The sequence below is a fragment of the Lingula anatina genome, chromosome 1 (genome assembly GCF_051362555.1).
Source record: "Lingula anatina isolate TDL-2025a chromosome 1, LinAna3.0, whole genome shotgun sequence".
NCBI classification, from domain to species: Eukaryota; Metazoa; Brachiopoda; class Lingulata; order Lingulida; family Lingulidae; genus Lingula; species Lingula anatina.
Window position 1 is genome coordinate 67,584,050 of NC_141767.1, and position 12,106 is coordinate 67,596,155.

At 34.7% G+C, this 12,106-nt stretch overlaps 1 long non-coding RNA gene across 24 annotated transcripts in view; it reads right to left on the bottom strand.

The window, feature by feature from the left end:
• Positions 1-154: 154 nt before the first annotated feature.
• Positions 155-12,106, bottom strand: part of LOC147764913 (uncharacterized) — a 39,407-nt gene continuing 27,455 nt past the window's right edge. For 2 of the 24 annotated variants that reach the window (XR_015332150.1, XR_015332149.1), the window contains exons 2-9: positions 11,473-11,591; positions 9,920-11,035; positions 9,536-9,681; positions 9,107-9,215; positions 8,869-8,887; positions 8,487-8,598; positions 2,498-7,778; positions 156-2,168 (exon numbers count right to left, since the gene is read on the bottom strand). This is a non-coding gene — a long non-coding RNA (uncharacterized LOC147764913). The other 22 variants (XR_015332152.1, XR_015332151.1, XR_015332146.1 and 19 more) reach the window with 19 other exon arrangements.

The window sequence follows — 12,106 nt, forward strand, 5'->3', positions numbered from 1 at the left end:
AAATATTCATCTAAGATCATAGATAATCTAATAATTGAAATAAATCAGATTAATTACACTTTATTAATCGATTTCGAATGAATAACATGCAGTGGTGGATGGGGGGGGGGGGGGGGAGGCGTGTGAGGGGGGTCTTGACCCCCCTTATGAATTCTGTAAAAAAAAATACACCAATGTTAAAATTAGAATTTTGAATAATAGTTCTAAAACGTACCAAATAGCACTGTTCGCCCTATAAGGGGGGGGGGGCAGCTCTGCATGTGCAGCCTGTCATTCCAAAAAAAAAAAAAAAAAAAAAAAAAACAGATCCCCCTTCAAATAATCCTGGATCCACCCCTGACATGTATGGATTATTAGTAGTATCAATCCTATGTTGAGAAAATTGGGAGCAGTGTCACTTAATTTGTCCTTTTATTTATAATGGTAAACCTGTAAATTGCTTCTTGCCCCCAATTTGTGTCCCTGGCGAGAGAGAGTGTGTGTATGTGTGTGTGTGTAATTGTGAAAAATGCTGAAAATAGCTGGAGAAGTCAATTGACCTTGTGACGTAAACTGTTGGTTTATTTTCGTAAGGTATGTATCACGCAAACCAAAATGTAACACAATTCGCACTGTTTGCTAAAACTCTCTCGAACCTTTCACTGGAAGCGCCCAGCTAAAAAAAAATTATTTGTCCCAGACGAATTACTGTTTCATAAGATTTCTCGAAGAGAACTTTGATGAGAATGGGCATAGTGGAATTGGGAGTGAGCTTTTTGAATTCGGAGTGAGGTTTACGAATTCGGAGTGAGGTTTACGAATTCGGAGTGAAGTTTAAGTATTCGGTGTGAGGTTTAGAATTGGGAGTGTCGTTTGGAATTTGGAGTGCACTTGTGGGCCACCGCAATAAACTCTATTAAGAAAAATCCATTTTTACGAGATTACAAATTGTATCGTATTTGTATAAATAAAAGTAAACATAAAATGCAAAACATTGTTGACATTGTTGCGCAATGCAATGACAGATTATCAGGGGGCCTTTCCTTTCGGTTGATTACACTGACATGAAAAATATTTACATACTTTAAATGATGCAATGCAACATGTACATCAATATTGCATGAGCATAAAAAGTCGAATTAAGTCACCATGATTTGAGAAACCTGTTTAGTATATTTTTAATCTATGTCTAGAGAAGTGCTTGATTGAAGACTCACAATTGATATGTGCTGTGCGTAATAATTGTGTGTGGGTATGTACATAAAAGACCCTAGATGCGTTTTACTAAACCGTTTGAAATTTTGTTTAGGAGAATCCACAACTGGTGGTCACAATTTAAAAAATGTGCAACCTACAAGAGCTAAATATTTTGTTGATAAAGGACAGCCATCTGTTTCTGCATATCAGACCATCTGTGAGAGGTGCACCATGCAAAACTTGATATTTCTAGCAAACTTTTCCATTTAGCCTATAAAAATATGAGAAAGAAAAAGTGTTTTCATTACTTCTTGTGCTTCTGCTCACAATTTTAAATAAATAAAATACCTATCCTAGTTGTGTGCAAGCTATCAGGATAACAACTTCAAAACAACAAATGAACACTGCACATTGACTTTGGACACAGATTTTCATAACAATCCCCGCTAGGCCACCTGACATTGTTACATGTACAAGTGAGCAAAAATTTTGCAAGGGATGAGAAAATTTAGTCACTTGCAATTAACATGCATGGCAGAATGATTCTTGATTTCTACAGAAATATGATAAACATTTGGAATAAAGAACAAATAAAAAAACTTGGCAGATCGATTCTCTTCAAAAAATTATTTAAAGAGGAAAGTTAGCAAAACCAGTAAAATTCAGAACCCAATGATCATTTTTTCAAAATTCCTGAGAATGAGAACTTTCTTTCAGTGTTATATTTTCAGTTCTGAGTGCCGCTTCAAACAAATCCAATTAAATAACTCCTGTCATGCACTGAGTTTCACTCTCCTGATGTTAAGATCCTGTCTCCTCAGCTGGTAACAAAGAAATAAGAATTTTTTGCGCCTTCTACCTTGTGTGTCATCTACACTGTAGCTGCCTTTTGTACCTGTCATCAAAAGCTTTTCCTTTATATATATATAATCAAGATACACTTGCACCCAATCATTCAGTGTGGCTTGGTGGGAAAATGTCAGATCGATTTCCTAAATGTAAATTAACAAAAAAGGTAACAATAGTTATTTTTATTCATATTGTAACTTGCAACATAATACAGTTAGAAAACACAGAGTTTAACATTTTTCAAATTCATTTCATTAGTTTATATGTCAATTAAATGATACCTGAGCTAGAATATATACTTACAAAATAGATTTACTCTTAACACTACACCAAATCTAAAATCCAGCCACTAACTTACAATTACACTTAACAAAGGTAATTGATTTAATTGGCCCAGCTGAGCTGTGTACAAATGTACTGTAGCCTTGACACTAATTGACAATAGGGACAGTCGGTCATCCGGGCACTTTACCTTAGTAACCGGCATCTGGGGTAAAACAAATCGGGCAACATGGCGGATCGCATTGACTTCTATGTAAAAGTTGGCAGGCTTTATCCGAAGATATCATAATTCACAGTGCCTGACCACTTGTGTCAGTGAGGATGAGTTATTTACCTGGTTGATTTCCTTTACAGGCTTTTGTAATTAGCTGCTGCACACCTGGTTAAGAGATAAAATCGGCCTTAACTGCCGATCGTTATCTGTGATCAGGAATCTTACAGTAGTAGATTGCAAAGACTCATTTGCTTACCTGGATGAGCATAATATTCACATCTCATTGAAAAGAAAACCATATGGAAGCAACTGATATTATCAAGGGAGGTTTCAATTGTACTAATAACTGTTGACGTTGCATATTGCTGACACATATGACGGGTACATTTTGCAGGTCTACTGAAGTGAACCGGTACTTTTTAACTCTCAGGCACGTACAAAAGTTAAATGGTGGAAGCTTGCTGTGTACCAGGTGACACTACCAACACATTAATAAAATCTAATGGGATTTGTTAAATTTCAAAGATCAACGGAAAAGTAAACGACTGTTGCAGGCTATAGGTCGTGCAAACGTGACTAAAGACGAGATTGTTGATCGAAACAAGATTTGGTCGTAGCTATACATGCACTACAAGATTTGTGTATGTGTGTATAGTTCATTTTATTATAGATAAGGAGAAAGTCATTGTACCTTGTTTGGTATTTATGTTTTTCATTTGTTACAGAAATTAATTAGTACATGTAGTAGTTACAAGAAATTGAGATTGCATCTTGTTTTGGCATGTGTGACGGTATATCAATTCGTATAGTTAAAATTAATGGGCTATAATGTCAAACTTTTTTGTTGTAAGTTATTGATGGCGTCATAAAGGTAAGAAAAAATATGTACGTCAACATACTGTATTGACAAACCTGTGAGGTAATGTCTTAATCTTTAAGTTATCAAAGTAAAATTTTTAAAAAGTTGCCATAGATAAAGCGACCTTAACTGTTAAAATAACATACAGCTTTATTGCCGTGTTTGTTATTCAATTTAATTTTAATCTTGCACGTTTTGAAACTTAACGTTCTCTCTTCCATGATATTTCGCCCGAAAAGTGCACAATAAGATTGTAAACACTCATATGACGCGTAGCTTCCAATATTAATACAGGTAACACAACGTGTCTTCTCTTCCAAAAAGTAGGCAAGCAACTGTTTATGCTGTCCTTCCAGGCTTGCATTAATATACATATGAACTGTATACAGACCAAAGAGGCCATGGGACCGATGACATTGCCCCTATCCCGTTCCCCAGGCTATTGCAGCAGCAGGTGATTAAATCACAATTTGTAGAAATCTTATTCTAATAACATCTCAGTGTTGCACATTTCCCAGGCCTTTCTTACGATCCACGTTCTAAGAAGCCATTCCTATTTCACTACCAGTACCTCATGTACATGTACAGGTACTTATTGTGGACATTTGCGTATGCAATTAAGACCAATTTTATCCCGTAACAAGTTAAACAGTAGCTTATTACAAAGGCCTGCTAACTCAATAGTCCAGGTAAATGATTCAACGCGCCAGACACAAAAGGTCAAGCACTGCCTTTGCAAAATATCTTCTGCTGTAAAATTCCCGATCACAGATAACGATCGGCAGTTATATTAAGGACGATTTTATCTCTTAACCAGGTGTGCAGCGGCTAATTACAAAAGCCTGTAAAGGAAATCAACCAGGTAAATAACTCATCCTCACTGACACAAGTGGTCAAGCACTGTGAAGAATGATATCTTCGGACAAAGTCTGCCAACTTTTACATAGAAGTCAATGCGATCCGCCATGTTGCCCGATTTGTTTTAACCCAGATGCCGGTGTCACGTGTACGGTCCGTTCTGCGTGAACCATCCGTCCTGACCGATTGTACACGCAGCAGTCGCGTGTATGAACCGTTCCGTGAATGATCCGTTGTTATTCACCTACACTGTTATACTTGGCTAGTGCATTGATTTGGCCTGTTCGTTTCCTACCTCATTATATATTTACTATAATGGGGATATTTCTAGGTAAAATTCATGTGTTGATACAGAGTTTGTAATTGATAATTTTGATAGAAAATTACTTCGACGCATTGCATGGATGAACCTACCGTGGACAGGCCGTCGTTATTCAGTTGTTGGCCTACTACATGTTTTATTGGGTTTTATTGTGTTGATTTTTACTAGGCTAGTGTGTTGATATATAGCCACCTGAAGGAAATTGCAGTAGAAGTACATTGTAAACAATAGATATTTGCTATACATCTTGCATGAACAACTATAAGATATGAAAAGGCCTATTTCTAAAAATTATGTTTGAATTTGCAGTTTGTTCTTAACAGTGTATATTTATTATACTTAAAAATAATGTTTATTAAAGTAATGTACTTAATATTGTATGTGACAAAGTCTGGGATCATGATATCCTGCTCGTTCATCATGGGGTGTGTTTGCCCTTGTAGACCATTATAGATTGAGGAAATTGAAACTGAATATCTGAATGTTAGTAGGCACATCAACAGGGACATGTGCATGTCCTGCTTTGGAATTTTACTGTGACTGGGAGGTGGGCTGCTCCTGCGAGTTGATGATTCCAATTTTTGGCATCAATATGTTTAGACTCGCGTATCAAGGAAGATTTTTTGTTTTATATTTATAATCAATAGTCAAGATCCATCCTGTGTATCCTTGGAGTTGTGGTCCCTGGCCATTGTTGCACAGAGATTTGCTTTTGTTTTGATTATTATTTTATACGAAATATATTATAGGTAAGTGAATTTTTATAAATATTACTTAACATTTTATCTATAATAAAAGGAACAACAACACTAGGACTGACACTATGATCCTTGGGGTGGTGCTGTCCTTGGCAGGTGGATACATACTTTTTTTTCACAAAAATTGTCACATTTTTTTTTTTAATAACCATGCATGAAAGAAGATTTCTGCCTTTTAATTTTCATTTGTGTATAGATCTAGGTATGTTTGTTATCTTTTATTGTCTGGACAATTTTGGTCACAATTTTTGATGAATATTTGTAATTTTTTGTTGGGTGATTGGGTTTGCTAAGGAAGAAGCAGCGCTTAATAATGGTCAGACTCGGATATATGCCTTCACAGTAATTGCTGTAATAACTTGAACATCACGAACAAATAATTCATCCCCCCCCCCCATTTTTTTTCCATAATTAATTTTATAAAATTAGTTTTGTTTTCTTTTTCCATAAAGGATGAGGTGCTGATAAGAGGGTAAAAGTGCCCACCTTTGTACATGAAAATAAATTGTGAATCTGATTTTTTTTTTTTTTTTTTTGAAATATCAAAAATTAATGCAAAATATGGATGAGCAGTGGAGTCTAAATACAGTTAGTGTAATCTATTTCTATTCTCATTTCTTAGGATAAGTAAAGGTAAAATGTTTTTCAGATATCCAAATTTATATTAATTTTGTTAACAGCAGGCATACATTGTGGTGGCCCCTACTTTATATAGAGACTCATGCTATAGAGACCCTTTGCACATAGGGTAGGCTTGACCCACCCCACTCCTAATGGGGATTAAAGTACATATTCTACAACTAAAATTTTTGTGTAAATACCCCTTTTACATCTTTTTAGCATGAAAAGTAAAAAAAGGCTCTATCACACACACCCGGCCTAGTTTTGTTACATGTACTTGTGACTTAAACTTCAACACCAGCACTATTTGTAATAGCACTGTATTTTTTTTAGGCCAAAATGCAATGAATGGCTTCTGATGTCAAGGACATCAGTGAAAACCTATTGGCTTGGTAAATAGTGAGAGACCACTAGCATCTGCTAGGTGTCCAGTTTGAAATCAGCATATGCAAAGATGCACCTGATTGAATCAGAGCCAAAATACAGTCAAGGCACACATCTAGCCACCAGTACAGCCCATGGATTCAGACCTCCAGTAGCAAAAACTAGACCCATCAGTGGCTGGTACTGTCAGTGTAAAGTAGGTTTCTAGACAGTTGGAAGTTGTGCATATATCACTTCAGTCCTGAGGTATATAGGGTTTGCCAAAAGGCAGTGAGACAATTAAAAATTAAGTTGTGGAGAAGGTTGTTTAGATGCCTCATATTTACCAACATCAAGTGTTGACAGAATTAGTGAGAACGAAGTGTTTTGGACAGCACATCCGATTGATTTTCTAATATTTCTTATACATTTTTTATTCTCTTATTTGTATATTTTGTATAATGTAACTATTGCAGTGCGTTCTTTACAAGGTCAATATCATATATACTCATATGAAGTACTTTTTTTGATGAATAAATTTCACTGTCATACAGATTATTAGCTATAACTGCTACGATGTATACATATATGTTTCCATTCAGTTTGTACTTTTACCTTATCATTATTTTCAGAGAATTGATACCTTATTCATTTAATGGTTATTGGAAACATTCCATATAGCTATTTAGAAAGCTTTTACAAATGATTTTTTTTGTTACTGTAACATCCTTTTGCTTTCAGCATTTATTCTTCTTTATAGAGCCTTTTACAAAATGTATACTGGTTATCAATACAATTATTTAGACCAACAAATGCTGGTCTAGGAGAAAAGTTACATAAAATGAATAAATATGCTAAAACAAGTTGTCTTAGTTACAAGACTTATATTTTATTTATTCTCACCTTACAGTAATAAGTCATGTACATTTAAAATAAGTGACAATATAGTAGGTCCCTGGGATCCCTGCAAGTGGATGATTATCATTTTTTTCATTAAATCAATACACTTTAGTAGCATGCACTAAATCAAATGTTCTAATAAAATTTTAAGTTTTTATTTCAGTCTCAGTTTGCATCAAAAACTATTTTAAAAACTATATCAGATTTCAGTACTATCATATAACTATATGTAAATTGCATTATTTTATGGGTTGAGAAAACTTTAAACCAGTAATACAGATGCAATTTTCAGCTAACCTTGTACAGAAATGCACATTGGGCATGTAAACTGGGTTTTACAAAGTGTTTTTTAGAACATTTGACTTTAGTACAAATGGTATGTAGCCAACTTTGGCAAGTGCTACACTGTATCCATCGATGGTATCCTTTATTTTGGCAGAATGCTATGTCGCAGGCTTCATCCTCTGACTTTCTTCCACTTTTTCTAATTTTCTGTCTAACATATTCCCTAAACCACTCGCAGTGTGTGTTGTCGATACTGTTCAGTCCAGCTCCTTTAAGGATAGCTTCTGCATTCTGTAAATAAGAGTGAAAAAAGTGTAAGACAGTTAAAATTTCCTTTATACCTGAAAAAGGTTTTTCAAAGCTTGTAGTTTCTGTTAATTTAACCAGTAATTAAGTAAATAAAGCTACTATTTCCAGGGATACATTTAAAAAAATTATATTCTGATAACTTGGTAAATGCTACAAGACAAGCTACCAAATGTACAGACTAAATAGGTAACAGGAAAATCAAACTAGTCATCTACAATAAAATGTAAAGGAAAGGTTTGTTTAATTTTATCTCTTATGCTATACAAGAAGAGGTATTTTCAATCTTTGTTTTGTGAGGGATGCCATGTCTATACATAAGAGAAGTATATTACAAAATAAGCACCTGTACTTGTACGACTAAGGTTCAAGTACAAATGCTATTAAACCACTTTGAAACATTTTGAACAGCTTCATTTGTGGATGTAACCAGACGCAACAATTTAAAGTTTGAATGTTACCAACATTTTTGCAGATGCTCTAATAAACCTTTGACATTACATGACATACATATTGATTATTGATACATTTAATCAATTTACTCTATGTAGCACACTGGTGAAGATCAATGCATTGAACAAACACTGACTGAAAACTTGAATGATCCCTTGAAATCCCCAACCCTAATACAGTATATTCCTTTCTGAGAGAGAAAACAAATTTCTGCTAACTTCAAAGCAATAGATACTATACCTATGAGATCCATCCCAACTAATTCCAGAGGCTCACTGACTGATATGGGCTTAAGCTCTGGGCTCTGAGTCTTTATCTTACTTTGTCTTTGGCATGCATCACACGCTTCAATCTGCAAGATAAATTTTTCTGACGTATATCAATTGTGATCCTTCCTATTATTTTGCAAAAATAATAAAACTACAAGTACACTGAAAACTCCTAAACTACTACAAATTAGTTACTGATGCTACATGGGCACTATCTGAATAGTTTACAAACACACTGTCTCTGTAGTGAACATAATAAGAAAATGAGAGAACAGTTTCATTATCTCTGTATGTATAAATTAAAATTATTGATATTCTTTTTATCAAGAGCTTATAAAATATGTTGGTATTACCTCCAATATATTTCTGTGACTGTCAGTCACCATCATCAGGGAGTAAAAATATAAGAAAACTCTTTAAAGCAAAAAGCTAATGTTTGAATTTCCATGTGTATTAAGTACAATAAGTTAATATGGCTTATTCTGATCAGAATAGTATCTGATATTACATACATATTAAGAAATGTACCTGAAGATCTTTATATAGAAGAGCTTAAAACAAACTGCACCTGTTTTGCTCAGACATACTTACATATTCTTTTACATCCTGTGTCATCTTGTACCAGACATATCCTCTACATCCCAAATAACTCTTTGTCTAATGCTTGATTTGTCACCTTTGCCAACATAATAAAGGTCTCCTGAAGAGAAAAAAGTTACTTATATGCATTCCCGTACATCAAATACACATGGAATTTAGAACGTATATTCATTGTTTACTACAAAATATAAAGAATCCTGCAAAGGGATAGAAGCCATTCAACCATCTATCTTGGATAATAATGGTTTACCAGCCAGAGTGATATCTAGATATTGTGCCACACATGATGATGCACTGTAAGGGTGAGGTAAGGAGCATATCATGAATCAGAATTGACTTAGATGGAAAATATGATTTCTTTGCCAGACATCTGGACTCGTTTTAAAAACCAATCAGATATGCCAAACTACAATTACTGACCTTCATCATATATAAAACATGAGTCTGTGCTCTTTCTCTTATTTAATTCTTTAGGGTCTTCCAAAAAGTCTCTCGGTCTCCCGTACTGTATGTACCGCTTCACTTCCCTCATAAATGTAATAAAGTCGTCATTTTTTGTAGCCATGCTGGAAAATGTATAAAGTCACAAATAAAAACATTGCTCATTATGCCTTCTGCAGAAAAAGAGGGACCATAACTTCCATCTAATTAGGTTTTAAATTTGAATGTTCACCAATAGTGTGGCTCCTAGTTTATACTCATATGATAACAAATTTACATCCAAATATTTCAATTTACAACAATAACAAAGACGTTGCTACACGAATATGCACAGTCTGAGGAACATCAAAATAAATACTGCACCCTGAAGACATTTTCCCTCACTGAAAGCTGCTGGGCAATATGAGGAGGAGTTTTTTCTTCCTTTTTAAAGCCATCATGCTTGAAGTGTCAGTCATCTTGATTAGGCTGGTTAAAAAGTAAGTGAAAGTTATCAGATAATAATGCCGCAATAAGACAGTTTATGAACAATCAACTGTAACTGGTGATGTTATCTCGTGATAAGATATAAACTTATGCTGTACCTGAGCGTTGTCATTTCATTGTTCTCATAATGTCAGACCAAAACTGACAGGTGATTAGCTCTGAGCTTAAGCCAAAATGGCATTTTAACTGAGTCAAAGTGACACAAACATATGTACCTTTAATCAAATCAATTCTTCAAGATATTCAAACTAAAAACAGTCCACCTGTGATAAAAAAACTCACTTGATTTCAGACATACAGATGGTTAAGACCATATAATCAAGTTAAAAAATCTAACAGGTGACCTACTTTAATATCCTTGTTTCAGTGCTTTAGAAAAAGAATGAGCTAAATAAAAATTTAATTTTTTTAACTTAATGATTATCTTGGTAAGGACCATAGATACAAGCCTGCAAGCTGAAAGGTAATTAGGAAATTACCTAATAACAAAGTTGGAGACAAACCCTTCTTCCTATTATGAGACTATTTCTGTTTGACTTTCTTTACAAGGAAACCAACAACTCTCCATACACGTATGTATATTTTGTACTTACTACATAGTTAAATTTGGAATACATCTGATTATATGATTAACTTAAAGAAGGTCTATATATATATATATGTATACGATTTAAAAATACATAATTTTCATCAGAGATTTGTCAGTTTTCAATGAAATATTAGGTACATGTATGTTTGTTCTTTATTACAAGCCCAAAAAGTGAATTTTATCTACAAGGGCAAAATTCATCTTTAATTCTTTCACATGTGTTGAAATAATGATTCCAGGGCTCTGCATTTACAGCTTGTTATTAGAGTTCTTCTCACCTTTTAAGTCAAACAACACAGATCTTAGTTGATGAATTACTAAAGACAATTGAAGAAATATAAGCATATGTTGAATACTCCTTCCCACAGTTAACCATGGCTATGAAAAAAAACCTAGGCTGTGCACTGTAGAAGAATCAAATTAAAACATATTAGTTAAACAATCAAATGTCTATTATAGTGTGCAACATTGTAAATTCAGCAACGAAATTCCAAACATTTCAGATAGAGAGCTAGGCTTGCCTAAGTAATAACAACTTAAAATCAATAATAGACATACAGAATTGTCATTCACCAAATTTAAAGGCAATTCTCAGCATCAGTGTGCAGAAAATGTTTATTTCTACTGCAACTGTGTGTATCTTTACTGAACATCTGTCCAGGTAATTCAAGTGATTTTGTTAATACACCGAAGAGTGTAGACACATTTCGACACATTTTTGATTTTGGTGGGCACTACTCTGAGTAGTGCATTATACTTACTAGCTAGTAGTAGTAGTAACTCTACCCGCTGTGTACGGTTACAAATTGACATCAACAAGTAAAACGTACGTTAGACTTACTTGCCAACTGGTAGATGATTTTTCTACTTTGTTCTTTTGAAGTAGACCAAAAAATCGCCGATATCAGCCTTCCTCAGTCCCTCCACTTTAAGTGATTTCCTCCTACATGCTGTGTTTTCCTGAAGTAAATGGCTCTTAAAAGTAAACAAACATCGTACTCCATGTTTCTTATCATCTGTTAAATACTTCTACTTATCAAATCTTATATAAATCGAGCCTAATGTATTGATAAATCGATAGAGACGGACTGTACACGCTGAAGTCTCTCAGATTTGCCTGCGCTTTGTGCGCATGTGCAGAACGGATGGTTCACGCTCCGAGCCCTACACGCCACACCGGTTGCTAAGGCGTGTGACGTCAGCCCGACTGTCCCTATAACGCTAACCAGGTATTAAAGAGGCAGATGATAGCCGATAAAATCCGTAGAGCACCATAACTGATAACAAATTACACCCAAGGAAATAAGTGAGTCTTCATAATGAAAGTCGAAACCCTGCCTGGGTATTTCCACACGTTTTTACAACACTCTTCACCCAAACTTTTTGGCTCTACTTATGTGCAGTGTAACGGGTCCTACGAAAATACGAAAACCGCGAAAACCAGAAGTTGCTAGTCGAAAACCTCACTATAACTT